Source organism: Rutidosis leptorrhynchoides, chromosome 1 (genome assembly GCF_046630445.1).
Source record: "Rutidosis leptorrhynchoides isolate AG116_Rl617_1_P2 chromosome 1, CSIRO_AGI_Rlap_v1, whole genome shotgun sequence".
Lineage (NCBI taxonomy): Eukaryota > Viridiplantae > Streptophyta > Magnoliopsida > Asterales > Asteraceae > Rutidosis > Rutidosis leptorrhynchoides.
Genome location: NC_092333.1, coordinates 139,192,011 through 139,218,828, shown reverse-complemented (window position 1 = coordinate 139,218,828; position 26,818 = coordinate 139,192,011). Strand labels below are relative to the sequence as shown.

The 26,818-nt window shown below is 31.8% G+C and overlaps 2 non-coding genes across 2 annotated transcripts; both read right to left on the bottom strand.

Annotated features, from left to right (window-relative positions):
* Nucleotides 1-9,582: 9,582 nt before the first annotated feature.
* On the bottom strand, nucleotides 9,583-9,689 carry LOC139887073 (small nucleolar RNA R71). The gene has a single exon (XR_011772922.1). It is a non-coding gene; the product is annotated as a small nucleolar RNA R71 (small nucleolar RNA).
* Nucleotides 9,690-17,900: 8,211 nt separating this feature from the next.
* On the bottom strand, nucleotides 17,901-18,007 carry LOC139887072 (small nucleolar RNA R71). The gene has a single exon (XR_011772921.1). It is a non-coding gene; the product is annotated as a small nucleolar RNA R71 (small nucleolar RNA).
* Between the last annotated feature and the right edge of the window lie 8,811 nt (nucleotides 18,008-26,818).

The following is a 26,818-nucleotide window of genomic DNA, read 5'->3' as shown; positions in this document are numbered from 1 at the left end:
TCTACTTCAACAACCCGAAATCCTGGAATGGAAATGGGAAAACATTACCATGGATTTCATCACTAAATTGCCAAGGACTGCAAGTGGTTTTGATACTATTTGGGTAATAGTTGATCGTCTCACCAAATCAGCACACTTCCTACCAATAAGAGAAGATGACAAGATGGAGAAGTTAGCACGACTGTATTTGAAGGAAGTCATCTCCAGACATGGAATACCAATCTCTATTATCTCTGATAGGGATGGAAGATTTATTTCAAGATTCTGGCAGACATTACAACAAGCATTAGGAACTCGTCTAGATATGAGTACTGCCTATCATCCACAAACTGATGGGTAGAGCGAAAGGACGATACAACGCTTGAAGACATGCTACGAGCATGTGTTATTGATTTCGGAAACAGTTGGGAACGACATCTACCGTTAGCATAATTTTCCTACAACAACAGCTATCATTCAAGTATTGAGATGGCGCCGTTTGAAGCACTTTATGGTAGAAAGTGCAGGTCTCCGATTTTTTGGAGTGAAGTGGGGGATAGACAGATTACGGGTCCGGAGATAATACAAGAAACTACCGAGAAGATCATCCAAATTCAACAACGGTTGAAAACCGCCCAAAGTCGACAAAAGAGCTACGCCGACATTAAAAGAAAAGACATAGAATTTGAAATTGGAGAAATGGTCATGCTTAAGGTTGCACCTTGGAAAGGTGTTGTTCGATTTGGTAAACGAGGAAAATTAAATCCAAGGTATATTAGACCATTCAAGATTATTGATCGTGTCGGACCAGTAGCTTACCGACTTGAGTTACCTCAACAACTCGCGGCTGTACATAACACTTTCCACGTCTCAAATATGAAGAAATGTTTTGCTAAAGAAGATCTCACTATTCCGTTAGACGAAATCCAAATCAACGAAAAACTTTAATTCATCGAAGAACCCATCGAAATAATGGATCGTGAGGTTAAAAGACTTAAACAAAACAAGATACCAATTGTTAAGGTTTGATGGAATTCTCGTAGAGGACCTGAGTTCACCTGGGAACGAGAAGATCAGATGAAGAAGAAGTACCCGCAATTATTTCCAGAAGATGAGCCAACACCTCCAATCGCTTAAAATTTCGGGACGAAATTTATTTAACGGGTAGGTACTGTAGTGACCCGAACTTTTCCGAACCTTTCTATGATTATATGTTTAATGAAAACTATATTTATATGATTAAATGTTTCCAACATGTTAAGCAATCAAACTTGTTAAGACTTGGTTAATTGAAACGGAAATTTTGTAAATGTCTGATTACCCAGTTTGACCAATGATTCACGAACGCTATAAGTTGTATATGACATGATGATAAATAAATGAATAAATATATATGTTTAACATGATATAATGATCATCAAATATCTCATTAAAAATAGTAACAATAAGTTATATACTTAAAAAGAGACTACTGACGTATGAAACTCGAAACGATACATATAACGATTATCGTTATAACCACGTCTTACTAAATATATATGAAGCATATTAATACATTGTTATATTATATATAACATGATAATATAATAATTAAATATATCATTAAGTGTATTAACAATGAACTACATAAGTAAAAACAAGACTACTAACTTAAGGATTTCGAAACGAGACATATATGTAACAATTATCGTTGTAACGACATTTAAATGTATATATCATATTAAGATATATTAATATATCATAATATCATGATAATATAATAATTTAAAATCTCATATGATATTATAAACTTTGGGTTAACAACATTTAACAAGATCGTTAACCTAAAGGTCTCAAAACAACACTTACATGTAACGACTAACGATGACTTAACGACTCAGTTAAAATGTATATACATGTAGTGTTTTAATATATATTCATACACTTTTGAAAGACTTCAAGACACTTATCAAAATACTTCTACTTAACAAAAATGCTTACAATTACATCCTCGTTCAGTTTCATCAACAATTCTACTCGTATGCACCCGTATTCGTACTCGTACAATACACAGCTTTTAGATGTATGTACTATTGGTATATACACTCCAATGATCAGATCTTAGCAGCCCATGTGAGTCACCTAACACATGTGGGAACCATCATTTGGCAACTAGCATGAAATATCTCATAAAATTACAAAAATATGAGTAATCATTCATGACTTATTTACATGAAAACAAAATTACATATCCTTTATATCTAATCCATACACCAACGACCAAAAACACCTACAAACACTTTAATTCTTCAAATTTCTTCATCTAATTGATCTCTCTCAAGTTCTAACTTCAAGTTCTAAGTGTTCTTCATAAATTCTACAAGTTCTAGTTACATAAAATCAAGAATACTTTCAAGTTTACTAGCTCACTTCCAATCTTGTAAGGTGATCATCCAACCTCAAGAAATCTTTGTTTCTTACAGTAGGTTATCATTCTAATACAAGGTAATAATCATATTCAAACTTTGGTTCAATTTCTATAACTATAACAATCTTATTTCAAGTGATGATCTTACTTGAACTTATTTTCATGTCATGATTCTGCTTCAAGAACTTCGAGCCATCCAAGGATCCGTTGAAGCTAGATCCATTTTTCTATTTTCCAGTAGGTTTATCCAAGGAACTTAAGGTAGTAATGATCTTCATAACATCATTCTATTCATACATAAAAAGCTATCGTATTCGAAGTGGTAAACTAGTAATCACTAGAACATAGTTTAGTTAATTCTAAACTTGTTCGCAAATAAAGTTAATCCTTCTAACTGCACTTTTAAAATAAACTATACACATGATCTATATCTATATGATATGCTAACTTAATGATTTAAAACCCGAAAACACGATAAACACCATAAAACCGAATTTACGCCGTCATAGTTACAACCGGGGGCTGTTTTGGTTTGGATAATTAAAAACTATGAAAAACTTTGATTTAAAAGCTATACTTCTGGGAAAATGATTTTTCTTATGAACATGAAACCATATTCAAAAATCATGGTTAAACTCAAAGTGAAAGTATGTTTTTCAAAACAGTCATCAAGATGTCGTTCTTTCGACGGAAATGACTACCTCTTTCAAAAATGACTTGTAACTTGTATTTCCGACTATAAACCTATACCTTTTCTGTTTAGTTTCATAAAGTCAAGTTCAATACAAAACCGTGGCCGCTTAAATCACTCAAAACGGATTAGAAACGAAGAAATGGCGAGCAAAACAAAATTGGTAAAAACTACTCATTTTAGCTAAGTGAAAAATTGGTAACAAATCTATTCCAACCATAACTTAATCAACTTGTATTTTATATCATGTAATCTTGAGATACCATAGACACGTATACAATGTTTCGACCTATCATGTTGACACATCTATATATATTTCGGAACAACCATAGACACTCTATATGTTAATGTTAGAGTTAGCTATACAGGGTTGAGGTTGATTCCAAAATATATATAGTTTGAGTTGTGATCAATACTGAGATATGTATACACTGGGTCGTGGATTGATTCAAGATAATATATATCGATTTATTTCTGTACATCTAACTGTGGACAACTAGTTGTAGGTTACTAACGAGGACAGCTGACTTAATAAACTTAAAACATCAAAATGTATTAAAAGTGTTGTAAATATATTTTGAACATACTTTGATATATATATGTACATATTTGTTATAGGTTCGTGAATAGACCAGCGGTCAAGTCTTACTTCCCGACAAAGTAAAAAAATCTGTGAAAGTGAGTTATAGTCCCACTTTTAAAATCTAATATTTTTGGGATGAGAATACATGCAGGTTTTATAAATGATAAGTACGTGAAACTACATTCTATGGTTGAATTATTGAAATCGAATATGTTCCTTTTTATTAAGTCTGGTAATCTAAGAATTAGGGAACAGACACCCTAATTGACGCGAATCCTAAAGATAGATCTATTGGGCCTAACAAACCCCATCCAAAGTATCGGATGCTTTAGTACTTCGAAATTTATATCTTATCCGAAGGGTGTCCCGGAATGATGGGGATATTCTTATATATGCATCTTGTTAATGTCGGTTACTAGGTGTTCACCATATGAATGATTTTTATCTCTATGTATGGGATGTGTATTGAAATATGAAATCTTGTGGTCTATTATTATGATTTGATAATATATAGGTTAAACCTATAACTCACCAACATTTTTGTTGACGTTTTAAGCATGTTTATTCTCAGGTGATTATTAAGAGCTTCCGCTGTCGCATACTTAAATAAGGACGAGATTTGGAGTCCATGCTTGTATGATATTGTGTAAAAACTGCATTCAAGAAACTTATTTCGTTGTAACATATTTGTATTGTAAACCATTATGTAATGGTCGCGTGTAAACAGGATATTTTAGATTATCATTATTTGATAATCTACGTAAAGCTTTTTAAACCTTTATTGATGAAATAAAGGTTATGGTTTGTTTTAAAATGAATGCAGTCTTTGAAAAACGTCTCATATAGAGGTCAAAGCCTCGCAACGAAATCAATTAATATGGAACATTTTTAATCAATAAGAACGGGACATTTCAATCTAGCTTGAAAGAAAGTTGATATGAAAGTGTATGTGTGTGTATATATGGCGTGTATATGTATGTATATATATATAGATTTTATGTTTTGATTTTTAGCTCATAAGTCTTCCTAGATGTTAACACTTGATCCCACATGTTGTTGACTAACAAAGGCTGCTAAGAGCAGATAATTGAGGTCTAATAATTGGTATTTATCAATAGTAAATACATCTAGAAGCCGCGTATAACACGGTTACATATACCCTAGGTATACGTGTAGAAATCTTGAGAAAACGGAACGAGAATTCAAATATAACTATCTTTTGTGAATATACTTATATTGTTTTATGTATTTAAGCCCTTTAAAAGTGATTAAATACGTATCTATACGATACTTGTATAAGCATTATAGGTTATAGGTATATATGTCAAAGAACGTTACGTATAGTTACCATTTTGAAAACTTAAGTTAGTAGTCTCAAAGTATACTTATAACTCATTGTTATTAGTACACAATGAGATGTTAAACCATCCTTAGATCATGTTAAATATGTATAAATACGTATATGTACACAATCGTATAATTATCGTATGTTATATAGTTCATGATATCATCAATCAAATTAGACGGTCAAACGTTGTGTAAAACTCTTTTCGAAAACACAAGACTCAACAAATTGGATTACTTATCATGTTGGTAATGTTTAATTTATGTAAATATTAATCTTATATGTATAAAACGATCGGAAAAATCCGGGTCGTTACACATACTAAGATATATTAATATATCATAATATCTTGATAATGTAATAATTTAACATCTCTTTAGATATAATAAATAATGGGTTAACAACATTTAACAAGATCGTTAACCTAAAGGTCTCAAAACAACATTTACATGTAACGACTAACGATGACTTAACGACTCAGTTAAAATGTATATACATGTAGTGTTTTAATATGTATTCATACACTTTTGAAAGACTTCAAGACACTTATCAAAATACTTCTACTTAACAAAAATGCTTACAATTACATTGATAATGCTAAAAACGAACATATATTTCATAGCATTATCCCTCAAGAAAGACAATCTTTTAGTTGCAATTGTTCTATTTACAAGTGATATTCGTTTAAATAATAAAAGGTGAAGACAAAAAACAGATTCAACGAATTGAAGACGCAAATGACCAAAAAGCTCAAAAGTACAAAGTACAATCCAAGAGGTTCAAATTATTGATGAGAAACGTCTCAAAATTACAAGGGTACAAGACGCAAAACGCAAAGTACAAGATATCAAATAGTACGAAAGGACGTTCGAAAATCCGGAACTGGGACCAGAGTTAACTCTCAACGCTCGACGCAACGGACTAAAAATTACAAGTCAACAATGCACATGAATATAATATAATATATAATTAATTCTTAAAATTATATATATATATATATATATATATATATATTATATTATATATAAAACCGTCGGCAAACAAGAAAACAAATCTTTGTGAGCTGGAAAAGCAGGCCATGCGATCGCATGGCCTGGAAGTGCAAAATCCATGCGGTCGCATGGTGAACAGTATCAGCTGACATCCTATATATTTCACAGTTTTCGGCCGAATATCTACACCTTTTTCTCTCTATCTCTCAACGTAATATATATATATATATATATATATATATATATATATATATATATATATATATATATATATATATATATATATATATATATATATATATATATATATATATATATATATATATATATATATTATAATTTTAATTTTAATTTTAATTTGATAATAATAAGGGTATGTTAACGAATGTTGTAAGTGTGTAAGTCGAAATTATGTCCGTGTAACGCTACGCTATTATTAATCATTGTAAGTTATGTTCAACCTTTTTAAATTAATGTCTCGTAACTAAGTTATTATTATGCTTATTTAAATTGAAGTAATCGTGATGTTGGGCTAAAATATTAAAGACGGGGTAATTGGGCTTTGTACCATAATTGGGGTTTGGACAAAAGAACGACACTTGTGGAAATTGGACTATGGGCTATTAATGGGCTTTATATTTGTTTAATTGAATGATAGTTCGTTAATTTAATATAAAGATTTACAATTAGACGTACCTATAAATAACCACATACACTCGATCGGACACGATGGGTGGGATATTTATAAGTACTAATAATCGTTCATTTAACCAGACACGGGAATGGATTAATAGTTAATGGACTTATTAAAACAGGGGTGAATTATATACAAGAAAAATTGGTATAATTATAGTTTAAGTCTCCAATTAGTTGGAATATTTGACTTCGGATATAAGGATAATTTGACGAGGACACTCGCACTTTATATTTATGACTGATGGACTGTTATGGACAAAAACCAGATGGACATATTGAATAATCCAGGACAAAGCACAATTAACCCATGGTAATAAACTAAAATCAACACGTCAAACATCATGATTATGGAAGTTTAAATAAGCATAATTCCTTTATTTCATATTTCATCGCACTTTTATTTACTGTCATTATATTTAATTGCACTTTTAATTATCGTACTTTTTAATTATCGCAATTTTATTTATTGTCATTTTATTTATCGCATTTTAATTTATCACACTTTAATTATTGTCATTTACTTTACGCTTTAAGTTAATTTTATTTTTAATATTTTACATTAGGTTTTAACTGCGACTAAAGTTTTAAAATCGACAAACCGGTCATTAAACGGTAAAAACCCTCTTTTATAATAATAATACTACTCATATATATATATTTATATATTTACAAATATTGTTTTAAAAATATAGCGTTAAACTTGGCTAGCTCCCTGTGGAACGAACCGGACTTACTAAAAACTACACTACTGTACGATTAGGTACACTGCCTATAAGTGTTGTAGCAAGGTTTAGGTATATCCACTCTATAAATAAATAAATAACTTGTGTAAAATTGTATCGTATTTAATAGTATTTCCTAGTAAAAATTAATAGTATTTTGTACCCCTTCGCTTTAACGTCAAGTATTTTTGGCACCGCTGCCGGGGACTGCTTAAACGCCGGAAGCGAAACGTTGTATATAAAAAAAAAATTAATTTACTTTTGTAAAAATACGTTTTAATTTTTAAAAATACAAAAATATAATAAGAAAAACAAAATTTATATATTTTTAAGAGTTTGTTAAATATATATATATATAATTATTAAGTTTCTTTATTTTTATTTTAGTTTTTTTTTAAATTAAGTTTTTAATTTATTTTATATAAATATAAACATTTTATACAAAAATATAAAACAGAAAAAGAAAAAAAAAATAAGTAATCGGGCTACACTGTAGCAGCCCAATTTGTGACCTGAATATTTGGGCCATGCGACCGCATGAACCGGTAGGCTAAAATCCATGCGACCGCATGATCTGCTCTGACACGCCACAGCTGAACCAGGTACAACATTAATTACGGATTATTATTAATTATTATTAATATTAAACCCTAATTAGGGCTAGTAAATTATATTAATTAATTTTAAATTTAATTAATTTGTAATATTTAGTTTTAAATTAGTTTTGTTAATATAATAAATTGATACTTTTATAAAATAAATAATATAAAAATTATATTTTTATAACTTTAGTTTTATTTTTATATCTTCGTATCTTTTTATTAGTTTAATTCGTAATTTGTATTTTTCGCTCGTAATTAGTTCGTAACTTAGTAATTTGCCGTAGTTATTTTTATTTCTAGATTTGTAGGTTTTGCCGTAAAATCCCTTAAGTGCTTTTTCTTTAGATTAAGATTTAGGTGCTTTAGAATTTTGCGACGCCGTTTTATAAATTTTAGTACTTTTTAAGTTATTACCGTTTTGGATATAGTATTTCTTTAAACTTTAATACTTTTAGACGCAACTTTTAATTCTTAGTTTTTGGATTTTTAAGTTTCGACGCGCTACGTTCTTTTTATTATTTTTCGACCTTTTATTTTTCGACGTTTTTCAACGCACTCTTTTTCTTTCTTATTTCTCGACCCTCTAGTTTTTAGGACATAGAATTTTCTATTTCTTCTCAAAAATTTCTTTAAAATTTCGACGAAAAATTATTTTAAGCGGTTAAATTTATAGACATCCAAAATTTTCTGGTTCGTAGTAATAGTTGGATTTGTTAGTGGCGAGTTGTGGGCTTCTGATTTAAAGGGTCCTGGCTACTTTCTGCATCTATTGGCTATTCAAAACGTGGGCAAAATCAGAAAAGTCTATTAATTTGATAACTTATATAATTTTTATCTTTTATAACTAATAGGATATTCAGTGAATGCACCGAGCAAAACGTTCACCACCTTTTATACGTTCACCACCTGTAACTCGATCAAGACATCTAGTCAATATTGTCGCCGTTGATTTTTCTTTAGAATCGTCATCCAGTCGACCAAGTACTCCAATTCAAATTTCCGATAATTCATTTTTTGAACCCGACCTCACAATTGAGAATCCGGAGGATATTCAGGGACAATTCAGAGATCCTGAACCATTAATCTTTCCTCCAGAACCACCAATCATTCAAACAGAGATTGTCGAGGAACAAACCATTAAATCAGAATCCCTTAGTGATTCAGATTCAACAAATTCAATCATGGAAAATCTGGAACCTCTAAGTATGGAAGACCGAATGAGAGCTAAACGCACTGGCCAAAGTCACGCAATTACTCAACCTGACATTAATGCACCAGATTATGAAATCAAAGGACAAATCCTACATATGGTAACTAATCAATGCCAATTTAGTGGTGCGCCGAAGGAAGATCCAAACGAACATCTTCGTACCTTTAATAGGATTTGTACTTTATTCAAAATAAGAGAAGTGGAGGATGAACAGATATATCTCATGTTATTTCCCTGGACTTTAAAGAGAGAAGCCAAAGATTGGTTGGAATCGTTACCTGAAGGGGCAATTGATACATGGGACGTTTTAGTTGAAAAAAAATTTAAACAATTTTTTCCGGCATTTAAAGCCGTGAGACTTCAAGGAGAAATTGTTACGTTCACACAGAAGCCAAATGAAACTCTATATGAAGCATGGACAAGATTTGGAAAGTTGTTAAGAGGATGTCCGCAACATGGTTTAGACACTTATCAAATAGTACAAATATTCTACCAAGGATGCGACATCACTACAAGAAAATACATTGATATAGCAGCTGGTGGTTCCATTATGAAGAAAACAGCAACTGAAGCTTACAAAATTATTGATAACACTGCTTCCCACTCACATGAGTGGCACCAAGAAAAAGATATCGTTAGATCATCTAAAGCGGCTAGAGCCGATTCTAGCCGTGACTTTGATTCCATTTCCGCAAAGATAGATGCTGTCGAGAGACGAATGGAAAAGATGACTAAGGATATTCACTCAATACGAATTAGTTGTGAGCAGTGTGGAGGACCATATTTGATAAAAGATTGTCTCAGTATTGAACAAACAATGGAACAAAGAGATAATGTTTCATACATGAACCAAAGGTCTGGAAATAATTATCAGAATAATTATCAACCGCCAAGACCAATCTACAATCAAAATCAGAATTATAATCGAAATGTTCCATACAACAACCAACAAGGTCCTAGCAATCAACAAGTATCCAATAATACTTACAATTAGCAAAGGCATACAAGAAAACAAATCTTTGTGAGCTGGAAAAGCAGGCCATGCGATCGCATGGCCTGGAAGTGCAAAATCCATGCGGTCGCATGGTGAACAGTATCAGCTGACATCCTATATATTTCACAGTTTTCGGCCGAATATCTACACCTTTTTCTCTCTATCTCTAAACGTAATATATATATATATATATATATATATATATATATATATATATATATATATATATATATATATATATATATATTATAATTTTAATTTTAATTTTAATTTGATAATAATAAGGGTATGTTAGCGAATGTTGTAAGTGTGTAAGTCGAAATTCTGTTCGTGTAACGCTACGCTATTATTAATCATTGTAAGTTATGTTCAACCTTTTTAAATTAATGTCTCGTAACTAAGTTATTATTATGCTTATTTAAATTGAAGTAATCATGATGTTGGGCTAAAATATTAAAGACGGGGTAATTGGGCTTTGTACCATAATTGGGGTTTGGACAAAAGAACGACACTTGTGGAAATTGGACTATGGGCTATTAATGGGCTTTATATTTGTTTAATTGAATGATAGTTCGTTAATTTAATATAAAGATTTACAATTAGACGTACCTATAAATAACCACATACACTCGATCGGACACGATGGGTGGGATATTTATAAGTACTAATAATCGTTCATTTAACCAGACACGGGAATGGATTAATAGTTAATGGACTTATTAAAACAGGGGTGAATTATATACAAGAAAAATTGGTATAATTATAGTTTAAGTCTCCAATTAGTTGGAATATTTGACTTCGGATATAAGGATAATTTGACGAGGACACTCGCACTTTATATTTATGACTGATGGACTGTTATGGACAAAAACCAGATGGACATATTGAATAATCCAGGACAAATCACAATTAACCCATGGTAATAAACTAAAATCAACACGTCAAACATCATGATTATGGAAGTTTAAATAAACATAATTCCTTTATTTCATATTTCATCGCACTTTTATTTACTGTCATTATATTTAATTGCACTTTTAATTATCGTACTTTTTAATTATCGCAATTTTATTTATTGTCATTTTATTTATCGCATTTTAATTTATCACACTTTAATTATTGTCATTTACTTTACGCTTTAAGTTAATTTTATTTTTAATATTTTACATTAGGTTTTAACTGCGACTAAAGTTTTAAAATCGACAAACCGGTCATTAAACGGTAAAAACTCCCTTTTATAATAATAATACTACTCATATATATATTTATATATTTACAAATATAGTTTTAAAAATATAGCGTTAAACTTGGCTAGCTCCCTGTGGAACGAACCGGACTTACTAAAAACTACACTACTGTACGATTAGGTACACTGCCTATAAGTGTTGTAGCAAGGTTTAGGTATATCCACTCTATAAATAAATAAATAACTTGTGTAAAATTGTATCGTATTTAATAGTATTTCCTAGTAAAAATTAATAGTATTTTGTACCCCTTCGCTTTAACGTCAAGTATTTTTGGCACCGCTGCCGGGGACTGCTTAAACGCCGGAAGCGAAACGTTGTATATAAAAAAAAAATTAATTTACTTTTGTAAAAATACGTTTTAATTTTTAAAAATACAAAAATATAATAAGAAAAACAAAATTTATATATTTTTAAGAGTTTGTTAAATATATATATATATAATTATTAAGTTTCTTTATTTTTATTTTAGTTTTTTTTTAAATTAAGTTTTTAATTTATTTTATATAAATATAAACATTTTATACAAAAATATAAAACAGAAAAAGAAAAGAAAAAATAAGTAATCGGACTACACTGTAGCAGCCCAATTTGTGACCTGAATATTTGGGCCATGCGACCGCATGAACCGGTAGGCTAAAATCCATGCGACCGCATGATCTGCTCTGACACGCCACAGCTGAACCAGGTACAACATTAATTACGGATTATTATTAATTATTATTAATATTAAACCCTAATTAGGGCTAGTAAATTATATTAATTAATTTTAGATTTAATTAATTTGTAATATTTAGTTTTAAATTAGTTTTATTAATATAATAAATTGATACTTTTATAAAATAAATAATATAAAAATTATATTTTTATAACTTTAGTTTTATTTTTATATCTTCGTATCTTTTTATTAGTTTAATTCGTAATTTGTATTTTTCGCTCGTAATTAGTTCGTAACTTAGTAATTTGCCGTAGTTATTTTTATTTCTAGATTTGTAGGCTTTGCCGTAAAATCCCTTAAGTGCTTTTTCTTTAGATTAAGATTTAGGTGCTTTAGAATTTTGCGACGCCGTTTTATAAATTTTAGTACTTTTTAAGTTATTACCGTTTTGGATATAGTATTTCTTTAAACTTTAATACTTTTAGACGCAACTTTTAATTCTTAGTTTTTGGATTTTTAAGTTTCGACGCGCTACGTTCTTTTTATTATTTTTCGACCTTTTATTTTTCGACGTTTTTCAACGCACTCTTTTTCTTTCTTATTTCTCGACCCTCTAGTTTTTAGGACATAGAATTTTCTATTTCTTCTCAAAAATTTCTTTAAAATTTCGACGAAAAATTATTTTAAGCGGTTAAATTTATAGACATCCAAAATTTTCTGGTTCGTAGTAATAGTTGGATTTGTTAGTGGCGAGTTGTGGGCTTCTGATTTAAAGGGTCCTGGCTACTTTCTGCATCTATTGGCTATTCAAAACGTGGGCAAAATCAGAAAAGTCTATTAATTTTATAACTTATATAATTTTTATCTTTTATAACTAATAGGATATTCAGTGAATGCACCGAGCAAAACGTTCACCACCTTTTATACGTTCACCACCTGTAACTCGATCAAGACATCTAGTCGATATTGTCGCCGTTGATTTTTCTTTAGAATCGTCATCCAGTCGACCAAGTACTCCAATTCAAATTTCCGATAATTCATTTTTTGAACCCGACCTCACAATTGAGAATCCGGAGGATATTCAGGGACAATTCAGAGATCCTGAACCATTAATCTTTCCTCTAGAACCACCAATCATTCAAACAGAGATTGTCGAGGAACAAACCATTAAATCAGAATCCCTTAGTGATTCAGATTCAACAAATTCAATCATGGAAAATCTGGAACCTCTAAGTATGGAAGACCGAATGAGAGCTAAACGCACTGGCCAAAGTCACGCAATTACTCAACCTGACATTAATGCACCAGATTATGAAATCAAAGGACAAATCCTACATATGGTAACTAATCAATGCCAATTTAGTGGTGCGCCGAAGGAAGATCCAAACGAACATCTTCGTACCTTTAATAGGATTTGTACTTTATTCAAAATAAGAGAAGTGGAGGATGAACAGATATATCTCATGTTATTTCCCTGGACTTTAAAGGGAGAAGCCAAAGATTGGTTGGAATCGTTACCTGAAGGGGCGATTGATACATGGGACGTTTTAGTTGAAAAAAAATTTAAACAATTTTTTCCGGCATCTAAAGCCGTGAGACTTCAAGGAGAAATTGTTATGTTCACACAGAAGCCAAATGAAACTCTATATGAAGCATGGACAAGATTTGGAAAGTTGTTAAGAGGATGTCTGCAACATGGTTTAGACACTTATCAAATAGTACAAATATTCTACCAAGGATGCGACATCACTACAAGAAAATACATTGATATAGCAGCTGGTGGTTCCATTATGAAGAAAACAGCAACTGAAGCTTACAAAATTATTGATAACACTGCTTCCCACTCACATGAGTGGCACCAAGAAAAAGATATCGTTAGATCATCTAAAGCGGCTAGAGCCAATTCTAGCCGTGACTTTGATTCCATTTCTGCAAAGATAGATGCTGTCGAGAGACGAATGGAAAAGATGACTAAGGATATTCACTGAATACGAATTAGTTGTGAGCAGTGTGGAGGACCATATTTGATAAAAGATTGTCTCAGTATTGAACAAACAATGGAACAAAGAGATAATGTTTCATACATGAACCAAAGGTCTGGAAATAATTATCAGAATAATTATCAACCGCCAAGACCAATCTACAATCAAAATCAGAATTATAATCGAAATGTTCCATACAACAACCAACAAGGTCCTAGCAATCAACAAGTATCCAATAATACTTACAATTAGCAAAGGCATACAAGAAAACAAATCTTTGTGAGCTGGAAAAGCAGGCCATGCGATCGCATGGCCTGGAAGTGCAAAATCCATGCGGTCGCATGGTGAACAGTATCAGCTGACATCCTATATATTTCACAGTTTTCGGCCGAATATCTACACCTTTTTCTCTCTATCTCTCAACGTAATATATATATATATATATATATATATATATATATATATATATATATATATATATATATATATATATATATATATATATATATATATATATATATTATAATTTTAATTTTAATTTTAATTTTAATTTGATAATAATAAGGGTATGTTAGCGAATGTTGTAAGTGTGTAAGTCGAAATTCTGTTCGTGTAACGCTACGCTATTATTAATCATTGTAAGTTATGTTCAACCTTTTTAAATTAATGTCTCGTAACTAAGTTATTATTATGCTTATTTAAATTGAAGTAATCGTGATGTTGGGCTAAAATATTAAAGACGGGGTAATTGGGCTTTGTACCATAATTGGGGTTTGGACAAAAGAACGACACTTGTGGAAATTGGACTATGGGCTATTAATGAGCTTTATATTTGTTTAATTGAATGATAGTTCGTTAATTTAATATAAAGATTTACAATTAGACGTACCTATAAATAACCACATACACTCGATCGGACACGATGGGTGGGATATTTATAAGTACTAATAATCGTTCATTTAACCAGACACGGGAATGGATTAATAGTTAATGGACTTATTAAAACAGGGGTGAATTATATACAAGAAAAATTGGTATAATTATAGTTTAAGTCTCCAATTAGTTGGAATATTTGACTTCGGATATAAGGATAATTTGACGAGAACACTCGCACTTTATATTTATGACTGATGGACTGTTATGGACAAAAACCAGATGGACATATTGAATAATCCAGGACAAATCACAATTAACCCATGGTAATAAACTAAAATCAACACGTCAAACATCATGATTATGGAAGTTTAAATAAACATAATTCCTTTATTTCATATTTCATCGCACTTTTATTTACTGTCATTATATTTAATTGCACTTTTAATTATCGTACTTTTTAATTATCGCAATTTTATTTATTGTCATTTTATTTATCGCATTTTAATTTATCACACTTTAATTATTGTCATTTACTTTACGCTTTAAGTTAATTTTATTTTTAATATTTTACATTAGGTTTTAACTGCGACTAAAGTTTTAAAATCGACAAACCGGTCATTAAACGGTAAAAACCCCCTTTTATAATAATAATACTACTCATATATATATTTATATATTTACAAATATAGTTTTAAAAATATAGCGTTAAACTTGGCTAGCTCCCTGTGGAACGAACCGGACTTACTAAAAACTACACTACTGTACGATTAGGTACACTGCCTATAAGTGTTGTAGCAAGGTTTAGGTATATCCACTCTATAAATAAATAAATAACTTGTGTAAAATTGTATCGTATTTAATAGTATTTCCTAGTAAAAATTAATAGTATTTTGTACCCCTTAGGTTTAACGTCAAGTATTTTTGGCACCGCTGCCGGGGACTACTTAAACGCCGGAAGCGAAACGTTGTATATAAAAAAAAATTAATTTACTTTTGTAAAAATACGTTTTAATTTTTAAAAATACAAAAATATAATAAGAAAAACAAAATTTATATATTTTTAAGAGTTTGTTAAATATATATATATATATAATTATTAAGTTTCTTTATTTTTATTTTAGTTTTTTTTTAAATTAAGTTTTTAATTTATTTTATATAAATATAAACATTTTATACAAAAATATAAAACAGAAAAAGAAAAGAAAAAATAAGTAATCGGGCTACACTGTAGCAGCCCAATTTGTGACCTGAATATTTGGGCCATGCGACCGCATGAACCGGTAGGCTAAAATCCATGCGACCGCATGATCTGCTCTGACACGCCACAGCTGAACCAGGTACAACATTAATTACGGATTATTATTAATTATTATTAATATTAAACCCTAATTAGGGCTAGTAAATTATATTAATTAATTTTAGATTTAATTAATTTGTAATATTTAGTTTTAAATTAGTTTTATTAATATAATAAATTGATACTTTTATAAAATAAATAATATAAAAATTATATTTTTATAAAAATTATATTTTTATAACTTTAGTTTTATTTTTATATCTTCGTATCTTTTTATTAGTTTAATTCGTAATTTGTATTTTTCGCTCGTAATTAGTTCGTAACTTAGTAATTTGCCGTAGTTATTTTTATTTCTAGATTTGTAGGCTTTGCCGTAAAATCCCTTAAGTGCTTTTTCTTTAGATTAAGATTTAGGTGCTTTAGAATTTTGCGACACCGTTTTATAAATTTTAGTACTTTTTAAGTTATTACCGTTTTGGATATAGTATTTCTTTAAACTTTAATACTTTTAGACGCAACTTTTAATTCTTAGTTTTTGGATTTTTAAGTTTCGACGCGCTACGTTCTTTTTATTATTTTTCGACCTTTTATTTTTCGACGTTTTTCAACGCACTCTTTTTCTTTCTTATTTCTCGACCCTCTAGTTTTTAGGACATAGAATTTTCTATTTCTTCTCAAAAATTTCTTTAAAATTTCGACGAAAAATTATTTTAAGCGGTTAAATTTATAGACATCCAAAATTTTCTGGTTCGTAGTAATAGTTGGATTTGTTAGTGGCGAGTTGTGGGCTTCTGATTTAAAGGGTCCTGGCTACTTTCTGCATCTATTGGCTATTCAAAACGTGGGCAAAATCAGAAAAGTCTATTAATTTGATAACTTATATAATTTTTATCTTTTATAACTAATAGGATATTCAGTGAATGCACCGAGCAAAACGTTCACCACCTTTTATACGTTCACCACCTGTAACTCGATCAAGACATCTAGTCAATATTGTCGCCGTTGATTTTTCTTTAGAATCGTCATCCAGTCGACCAAGTACTCCAATTCAAATTTCCGATAATTCATTTTTTGAACCCGACCTCACAATTGAGAATCCGGAGGATATTCAGGGACAATTCAGAGATCCTGAACCATTAATCTTTCCTCCAGAACCACCAATCATTCAAACAGAGATTGTCGAGGAACAAACCATTAAATCAGAATCCCTTAGTGATTCAGATTCAACAAATTCAATCATGGAAAATCTGGAACCTCTAAGTATGGAAGACCGAATGAGAGCTAAACGCACTGGCCAAAGTCACGCAATTACTCAACCTGACATTAATGCACCAGATTATGAAATCAAAGGACAAATCCTACATATGGTAACTAATCAATGCCAATTTAGTGGTGCGCCGAAGGAAGATCCAAACGAACATCTTCGTACCTTTAATAGGATTTGTACTTTATTCAAAATAAGAGAAGTGGAGGATGAACAGATATATCTCATGTTATTTCCCTGGACTTTAAAGGGAGAAGCCAAAGATTGGTTGGAATCGTTATCTAAAGGGGCGATTGATACATGGGACGTTTTAGTTGAAAAAAAATTTAAACAATTTTTTCCGGCATCTAAAGCCGTGAGACTTCAAGGAGAAATTGTTACGTTCACACAGAAGCCAAATGAAACTCTATATGAAGCATGGACAAGATTTGGAAAGTTGTTAAGAGGATGTCCGCAACATGGTTTAGACACTTATCAAATAGTACAAATATTCTACCAAGGATGCGACATCACTACACGAAAATACATTGATATAGCAGCTGGTGGTTCCATTATGAAGAAAACAGCAACTGAAGCTTACAAAATTATTGATAACACTGCTTCCCACTCACATGAGTGGCACCAAGAAAAAGATATCGTTAGATCATCTAAAGCGGCTAGAGCCGATTCTAGCCGTGACTTTGATTCCATTTTCGCAAAGATAGATGCTGTCGAGAGACGAATGGAAAAGATGACTAAGGATATTCACTCAATACGAATTAGTTGTGAGCAGTGTGGAGGACCATATTTGATAAAAGATTGTCTCAGTATTGAACAAACAATGGAACAAAGAGATAATGTTTCATACATGAACCAAAGGTCTGGAAATAATTATCAGAATAATTATCAACCGCCAAGACCAATCTACAATCAAAATCAGAATTATAATCGAAATGTTTCATACAACAACCAACAAGGTCCTAGCAATCAACAAGTATCCAATAATACTTACAATCAGCAAAGGCATATTTTTCAAAATAAACCACCACAAACCGATGATAAAAAGCCAAATTTAGAAGATATGATGTCGAAGCTAGTTGAATCTCAAATGCAATTTTTCACATCTCAGAAACAAACCAATGAAGAAAATACCCAAGCATTTAGAAATCAACAAGCTTCTATTCAAAATCTGGAATAAGAAGTAAGCAACCTCGTAAGGTTAATAGGTGAAAGAAAACTGGGAAGTCTACCTAGCGATACAAATGCTAACCCCCGGAATGAAACAGCTAATGCTATTACCACAAGAAGTGGTATTACACTTAAACCACCTGAAATGCCTGTAATTTCTAATGACGCTATTCCTTTTCCACAGGCACCACAACCTGAGCAAGAAAAGGAAACTGAACCGGTAGTTGAAAAGGTTAATGAAGATAACACAGTTAAGGCTAAGCCTTATGTTAAACCATACCAACCACCGCTTCCTTACCCGAGTAAAATAAGAAAAGAAAGACTTGAAGTCGAGCAATCCAAATTCTTGGATATGTTTAAACAAATAAATGTCAATCTTCCTTTCATTGATGTGATTTCAGGAATGCCTTGATATGCTAAATTCTTGAAAGATCTAATCATAAATAGAAAGAAAATGGAAGAACTCTCGGCTATTACAATGAATGCTAATTGTTCTGCAGTGTTGTTGAATAAGATATCGTAAAAACTTTCAAATCCAGGAAGTTTCACAATTCCATGTTTTCTGGGTAGTCTTAGCTCAATAGAGTGGCAGATTTAGGTGCTAGTATAAATTTAATGTCGTATTCACTATACGCTAAAACTAGACCTTGGAGAATTGAAACCAACACGAATAAGCATAAAACTAGCCGATCGATCAGTAAAATATCCTAGAGGGATAATGGAAAACATGCTATTTAAATTTGGTACTTTAGTATTTCCAGTAGATTTTGTTATTTTGGACATGGAAGAAGATTCTCGAGTCCCTCTCATATTAGGAAGACCATTCTTAAACACGGATAAAGCAATAGTAGACGTGTTTGGTAAGAAACTGACCCTAAGTATAGAGGACGAGAGTGTTACCTTTTCTGTTGATAGAGCCATGCAACAACCGCAATCTGCAGATGATACATGTTATTATATTCAAACTATAGATTCACATGCAGAATTGTTAGAAGAATTTCCAAAATTACAAGGAACATGAGAATGTTCTTGAGGAGAAGGAACTGAACCAATTGATGAAACTGAAATGTTAGCTACACTTATGGCTAATGGATATGAACCAACAAAAGAAGAAATTCAAATGCTAAAAGCGGAAGACAGATATCGATACAAATCATCGATAGAAGAACCACCGACATTAGAGTTATAGCCACTTCCAAACCATTTAGAATATGCTTATTTACATGGTGAATCTGAATTACCTGTAATAATATCATCTTCTCTTACAGAAAATGAAAAATCTCAACTCATTTATGTGCTAAAAGCTCATAAACCAGCTATTGCATGGAAGATTCATGACATTAAAGGCATAAGTCCTTCGTATTGCACACATAAACTCCTTATGGAAGAAGGTCATAAAACGTATGTGCAACGCCAACGAAGACTAAATTCTAATATGCAAGATGTTGTTAAGAAAGAAATTATTAAACTGCTAGATGCAGGTTTAATTTATCCAATCTCTGATAGTCCATGGGTAAGCCCAGTTCAATGTGTACCTAAGAAGGGTGGCATGACTGTCATCACAAATGAGAAAAATGAGCTTTTTCCTACTAGGACTGTAACAGGATGGCGTGTTTGTATTGATTATAGAAAATTAAATGACGCCACCAGAAAAGATCACTTTCCCTTACCTTTCATTGATCAAATGTTGGAAAGATTAGCCGGGAACAGTTACTATTGTTTTCTTGATGGTTTTTTCGGATATTTTCAAATTCCAATAGAACCCGAGGACCAAGAGAAAAGCACATTCACGTGCCCTTATGGTACTTTTGCTTACAAACGCATGCCATTTAGACTTTGCAACGCCCCTGCAACCTTTCAGAGGTGCATGATGGCAATTTTTTACGACATGATAGAAGAATGCATGGAAGTTTTCATGGATGACTTTTTAGTCTTCGGTGATACATTTGAATCATGTCTAGTTAATCTTGAACGAATGCTTATTAGATGCGAATAATCAAATCTAGTACTTAATTGGGAGAAATGCCATTTCATGGTTAAAGAAGGCATCGTTCTTGGTCATAAAATTTCAAAGGAAGGAATTGAAGTGGATAGAGCTAAAGTAGATGTAATTGCTAAACTTCCACATCCCACCAATGTTAGAGGAGTTAGGAGTTTTCTAGGGCATGCCGGTTTTTACTGACGGTTCATAAAAGATTTTTCTAAAATTGCCACTCCTATGAATAAACTCCTAGAAAAGGATGCTCCATTCATCTTTTCGGATGAATGCATCAAATCTTTTAAAATTCTTAAAGAAAAACTCACTAATGCGCCGATCATGATAACTCCAAATTGGAATTTACCGTTTGAACTAATGTGCGATGCAAGTAATTTTGCAATGGGAGCCGTTTTAGGACAAAGGATTGAAAAACGATTTCAACCTATTTATTATGCTAGTAAGACATTACAAAGAGCACAAACGAATTACACAACTACTGAAAAAGAACTCCTTGCTATTGTCTTTGCTTTTGACAAATTTCGTTCATATCTCGTTCTAGCTAAAACGGTGGCCTATACCGACCATTCTACTCTTAGATACCTATTTTCGAAACAAGATGCCAAACCAAGATTAATCTGCTGGATCTTACTCTTACAAGAGTTCGATATTGAAATCCGAGATAAAAAGGGAGCAGAAAATCTCGTCGCTGATCATCTTTCTCGTCTTGAAAATCCTGAATTAGAAGTTCTAAATGAATCGGCTATACAAGATAACTTTCCTGATGAATATCTATTGAAGATAAATTATAATGAAATTCCATGGTTTGCAGACTATGCAAACTTCTTAGTATGTGGATTCCTTGAAAAAGGATTGTCGTACCAAAAACGAAAGAAATTCTTTAGTGATATAAAACACTATTTCTGGGAAGATCCACATTTGTTTAAAAGTTGTCCCGATGGAATAATACGCCGATGCGTATTCGGAGATGAAGCCAGTCAAATCTTAAACCATTGTCACACAAGACCAACAGGAGGGCATTATGGGCCTCAACTCATAGCAAGAAAAGTTTACGACGCTGGATTCTATTGGCCTACAATTTACAAAGACGCACACCTTCTTTGCAAATCCTGTGATGCTTGTCAAAGGGCCGGAAAATTAAGTCAACTTGATTAAATGCCACAAAATGTCATTCAAGTATGTGACGTATTTGACGTTTGGGGTATTGACTTTATGGGTCCATTTCCAAAATCTCATAATAATCTCTACATTCTCGTTGCCATTGATTATGTATCTAAATGGGCGGAAGCACAAGCTCTCCCAACTAACGAGGCACGAGTTGTAGTCAACTTCTTAAAACGTCTTTTTGCAAGGTTCGGAATACCGAAAGCTTTAATAAGTGATCGGGGTACTCATTTTTGTAATAATCAACTTGAGAAAGTTCTCAAAAGATATGGAGTAACTCATAAAATCTCAACCGCTTATCATCCACAAACAAGTGGACAAGTTGAAAATACCAACCGAGCATTAAAACGTATTCTAGAGAAAACCGTAGGATCAAATCCGAAGGAATGGTCCATGAAATTAGAGGATGCACTCTGGGCTTTTAGAACAGCCTACAAAACTCCAATTGGAACCACACCTTTTAGACTCGTTTACGGAAAAGCATGTCATCTTCCAGTAGAAATTGAACATAAAGCATTTTGGGCTTTGAAGACATGTAATCTTGATTTACATGAAGCCGGACGTCTACGGTTAAGTCAACTAAACGAATTAGAAGAATTAAGACATGAAGCATACGAAAATTCGTTAATCTATAAGGAAAGAATGAAGAAATGGCATGATAAAAGAATCAGAAGTTCAAAAGAATTTAAAGAAGGAGACCGAGTTCTTCTTTTCAATTCACGATTCAAGCTATTTCCTGAAAAATTGAAATCAAGATGGTCTGGACCATTCATAGTCAAAAGAGTTTTCCCGTACAGAACAGTAGAATTAATAAATTCAAATGGAGTTTAATTTAAGATTAATGGTCACAGAGTTAAACATTACATCGATAATCTAATGGAAGTTAAAGATGAAGTTAATCACAATTTCGACACCACATCTAACTAAGTGTGGGAAGGTTCGAATCTTTTTAAGGGTAATATGTATTTCTGTTAGAGTTAGATATTCTGTTTTCGTGTAGTTTCCGAGAATGGAATCCGAATGGTCTTTCCCTAGCAGACCCTAAAGAACTAGTCTTCTCCCTCCATTCTGAATTTTTAATTTTTTTTAGGTTTTACGAGATGAAGAATTCCTTTGATCTGAACCATGGTCTAATGCTACACGCTTTGATTACTAAACGTAATAATAACACTCCCCCGAGTGACCTGGTGTCAGTAATAAGAAGCAGATGTGACGAAGTAAGGAAAGAACTCAGGAAAGATCATCATAAGATGCATTTTGGTAAAGGAAAATCAAAATCCGCAACAAAAAGAAGAGCACGACACCTTGAAAGATGTTATAAATGCGGAAAATGGTCACACGAAGGTAAATGTTCAAATAATCAAACATATTCAAATATCGAATTTGTTACTCTATGCAGAAAAGGACCGTTCATATGTTTAGAAGAAAAGATATTGAAGAATCGAGGTTACGCTTATGTAGCTATGGAAAACCAAATCACACGACTCTCCTATGAGTCGGCTAAAGTAGGTCTCTGAGAATTCTTTCTCACAGGTGAGTATGTACAGTTTTTATTTTTATTTTTATTTATTTTTAACCTTTTGATAATAAACGTTGAATCGTTCGCTATAAAGTATTAAATGGGTATTCAATAAAATTAGGTATGCGTAACCGAAATTATTGATATCATACAAAAATTTATTACATCACTGCAAAATTTACCGTTTATTCTTAAGGTATAAATATCTTTAATCAATCAACCCAAAATATTTCAAAAATTCGTCAGGAGTAAAACTAGGTTATGGAACCGAAATTACTTTACTGAAAAGAGGGGCGTATATTTTTGATAATATTTGATTGATTAAAGTGGGATAAAAGACCAAAAAGATTTTTAATTTTATTTTTACTATGTTTTTAAAATTAAAATTTTAAATTTTTAAATCAATATATTTAAGTTCGTAAATATTTGAAAAAAAAAATTATTATTTTTAATATAAGTTTGTATGTATAAAAACAAAAATATAATATAAATTTGGTGTGAATTTTTAATATTAATAATATGAATTTTTAATTTTATGCATTTTAAATTTAAGTTTGGTGTGAATTTAAAAACAAAAATTTACTTTATTTCATTAAGTTAAAAATATGATTTCTAAAAATTCGTCGTGAGTTGAAAACTAGGTCGTTGAACCGAAATTGCTTTACCCAAGGGAGGGACGAGAAATTTTATTATCATTATTTTTAATCTTATTGAATTAAAGCATGCCAAAAACATTTAAAAAAATCCAAAAATCTTTGCTTTTAAAACAACGCTTTGAAATGACAAATTTTTAAAATTTTGTCGAGGGACGGACTAGGACTAAGATCCGAAACGCCCTCATTCTAAAAGAAACAAAATTTTAAATAATTTATGTAATTGTTTCATTAGTCAAAGGTTTTAAAAAAAAAGGGACCCCATGCGATCGCATGGGGTTTACACTGCAACCTCACGCGGTCGCATGAGGACCAAAAACTGGTCAAGAACAAATACTCAGTCGACCTGTTCTGTTTCCTCACTTTCAACACACACATACACGAACATCTCTCAAAAACACCCCTAAATTCGCCATTTTTTCACCAAAATTCACCAAATTTCTTGCTATAATCCGCTCTAATCATGAATTTGTTAAGAAGTTTATCAAGAAAGGTAACAATTACACCCCTAAACCTCTTTAAATTTGATTTTTAGTGTTCTTGAGATATAATTTACCTAATTTGATTTTGTTAATTTCTAGTGTAATTAGAGTTAAATTGTTAGTATATTATGCATGTATAACCTAGATTGATACTATTTAACATGATTTGAAGCCAAAAACTTCAAAAATTTTAGAAATCTAGGGTTTGTGTTCTTGAGCAATTTGAGGCTTTTTGATATAAACAGGTTATGGCCGATTTTTGTCATGAATTATTGCTAAATTAAGTAATGTAACATGTTTAGATAGCTAAATGATCCAAACTTTGATCCTAAACATGTTTTTTGAGAATTAAAGTGGACTTTTTAGGTCTAAAATTCATGAACTTGATTAAATTGATGTAAATGCCATTTGAAACTTGTTTAATTGCTAGTAATGGTTATTTTAACATGTTATTTGAGTTGAATGCTTATGAACTTTGTAAACATTTTCATATATGCTTATTTGAAAAAGTGTAGAATTGTTAAAATTGTGAAAATGTGTATAAGTTTAATTTTGATTAAACATGTTATTTTAATTGTTTCAAGTTATTATTTTGCTAACACTAATGCATATTTGGATGCAAAAATTTTGTGTTTAATGTATTTTGCAGAGATTTACCGATACTGATGGTGCATCATCATCATCTAGGCAACCTGCTCCAGAACCTGAACCAGAAATGCAATATGAACCGGAGCAACAACAGAAACAACAACAATAACCTGATCAACATGTACCATATTATGATCCGAAACTAGAATATGTTAATGCCTACGTACAATTTCCAATTCATCCAATAATAGCACACCCACCGATTCATGAAAAACTGTTGCATCCCAATTTGAGATTTGATCGAAGTTGGAGAGATTACCCGACGTATCAAAGTAACAAATTCAAACTGGTAACAAAAAATGTAGAAGTACAGAGGGTAATTGATTGGGAGCCTTTGGAAAGGGTCTAACTAGTTAACTCAGTTAGACAACATCTGATCCAAAGGTATGGCAGGTCTTCTTTTCTCGATTGGGAACGTTTATTCACCATTCGTAGGCCTGTATATAAAGAGTGGTGCGTTGAGCTTATGAGTACTATTTCACTTAATGCGGATGTAGTTAGGTTAGATGATAGAAGTTTTCTTAGATTTTTACTTGGCCGTAGAATGTACAGAATGTCCATGCTGGACATGGCCAGGGCTTTACAGATTTACACTCCTGGTGAATTACTACTACCCGATTGTACAAATTTGATTTATCATGCGGAGCGGGTAGATAGGAATTTTGATGCGGACGCCGTCTGGAGGCGTATGTCAGATTATAATGTTTTTACGCTGGGAGGAAGACACTCCTATTTAGATATTAACAAAGCAGAGCTACGTATTATACATAGGTTTTTAGCTAATTCGATTACACAAAGAGGTAAAAACAAGGAGAAGATGACCTTATATGACTTATTTTACCTTAAGTGTATTCGAAACCCTAGAAGCTTTGTTAATATCCCCTACTGTGTTAGTTTTTATCTGTCCAAAGTAGTAGCAGGAATACAGGAAGGGGGAGTAATAGGAGGAGGTATTTTTGTTACTCTCATTGGAGAGTATTTGGGTGTAGATAGGGACCAAGGGGGTCCACTGATGGTGTGTAGGGAACAGGTGGATACTTTAGGATTGAAGGTCTATCAGGGTGCTAAAGTATTAAAGAGCAGACGCAATCAAGCAGTACTATATGATGGTCGTCATCCACAGGTAGAGAGAGGTTCAGATGAGGAAATGGAGGAAGCGGATGACATTAGGGATGTCATCAGGGAGGCTACGACTGACGTCTACCAGCGTATAGATGAGGTAGAAATGACAAACTAGGATAGACATAGTCGGTACGAGTAGTGGAAAGCCAAGAATGTATACGAGCATTCCAGACAACGACAGCATGATAGATGGCACTATCATCAGCATCAGATCATGAGCCAGCTATCACCTCAGGTACCAAATAACTACGTACCGACCCGACCTGCTTACTATACTCTACACCAGCCCAATATGCGACCACCATTTACTCTCTACGACCCTAACCAGCCTATCAGTACACCTATAACCAACCGTGGAACTCGCCCGACGACATGAACTGGAACCCCTATCCAGATTGATATAGTTCTGTTGGTGATTTATATAATTTTTATCTTTTTATTATTTTTATTTATTTATGTTTAAGCATATAATATTGTGATACTTTTAATGTAATGTTTAACATTTTTATTATGTTGAACTAATAT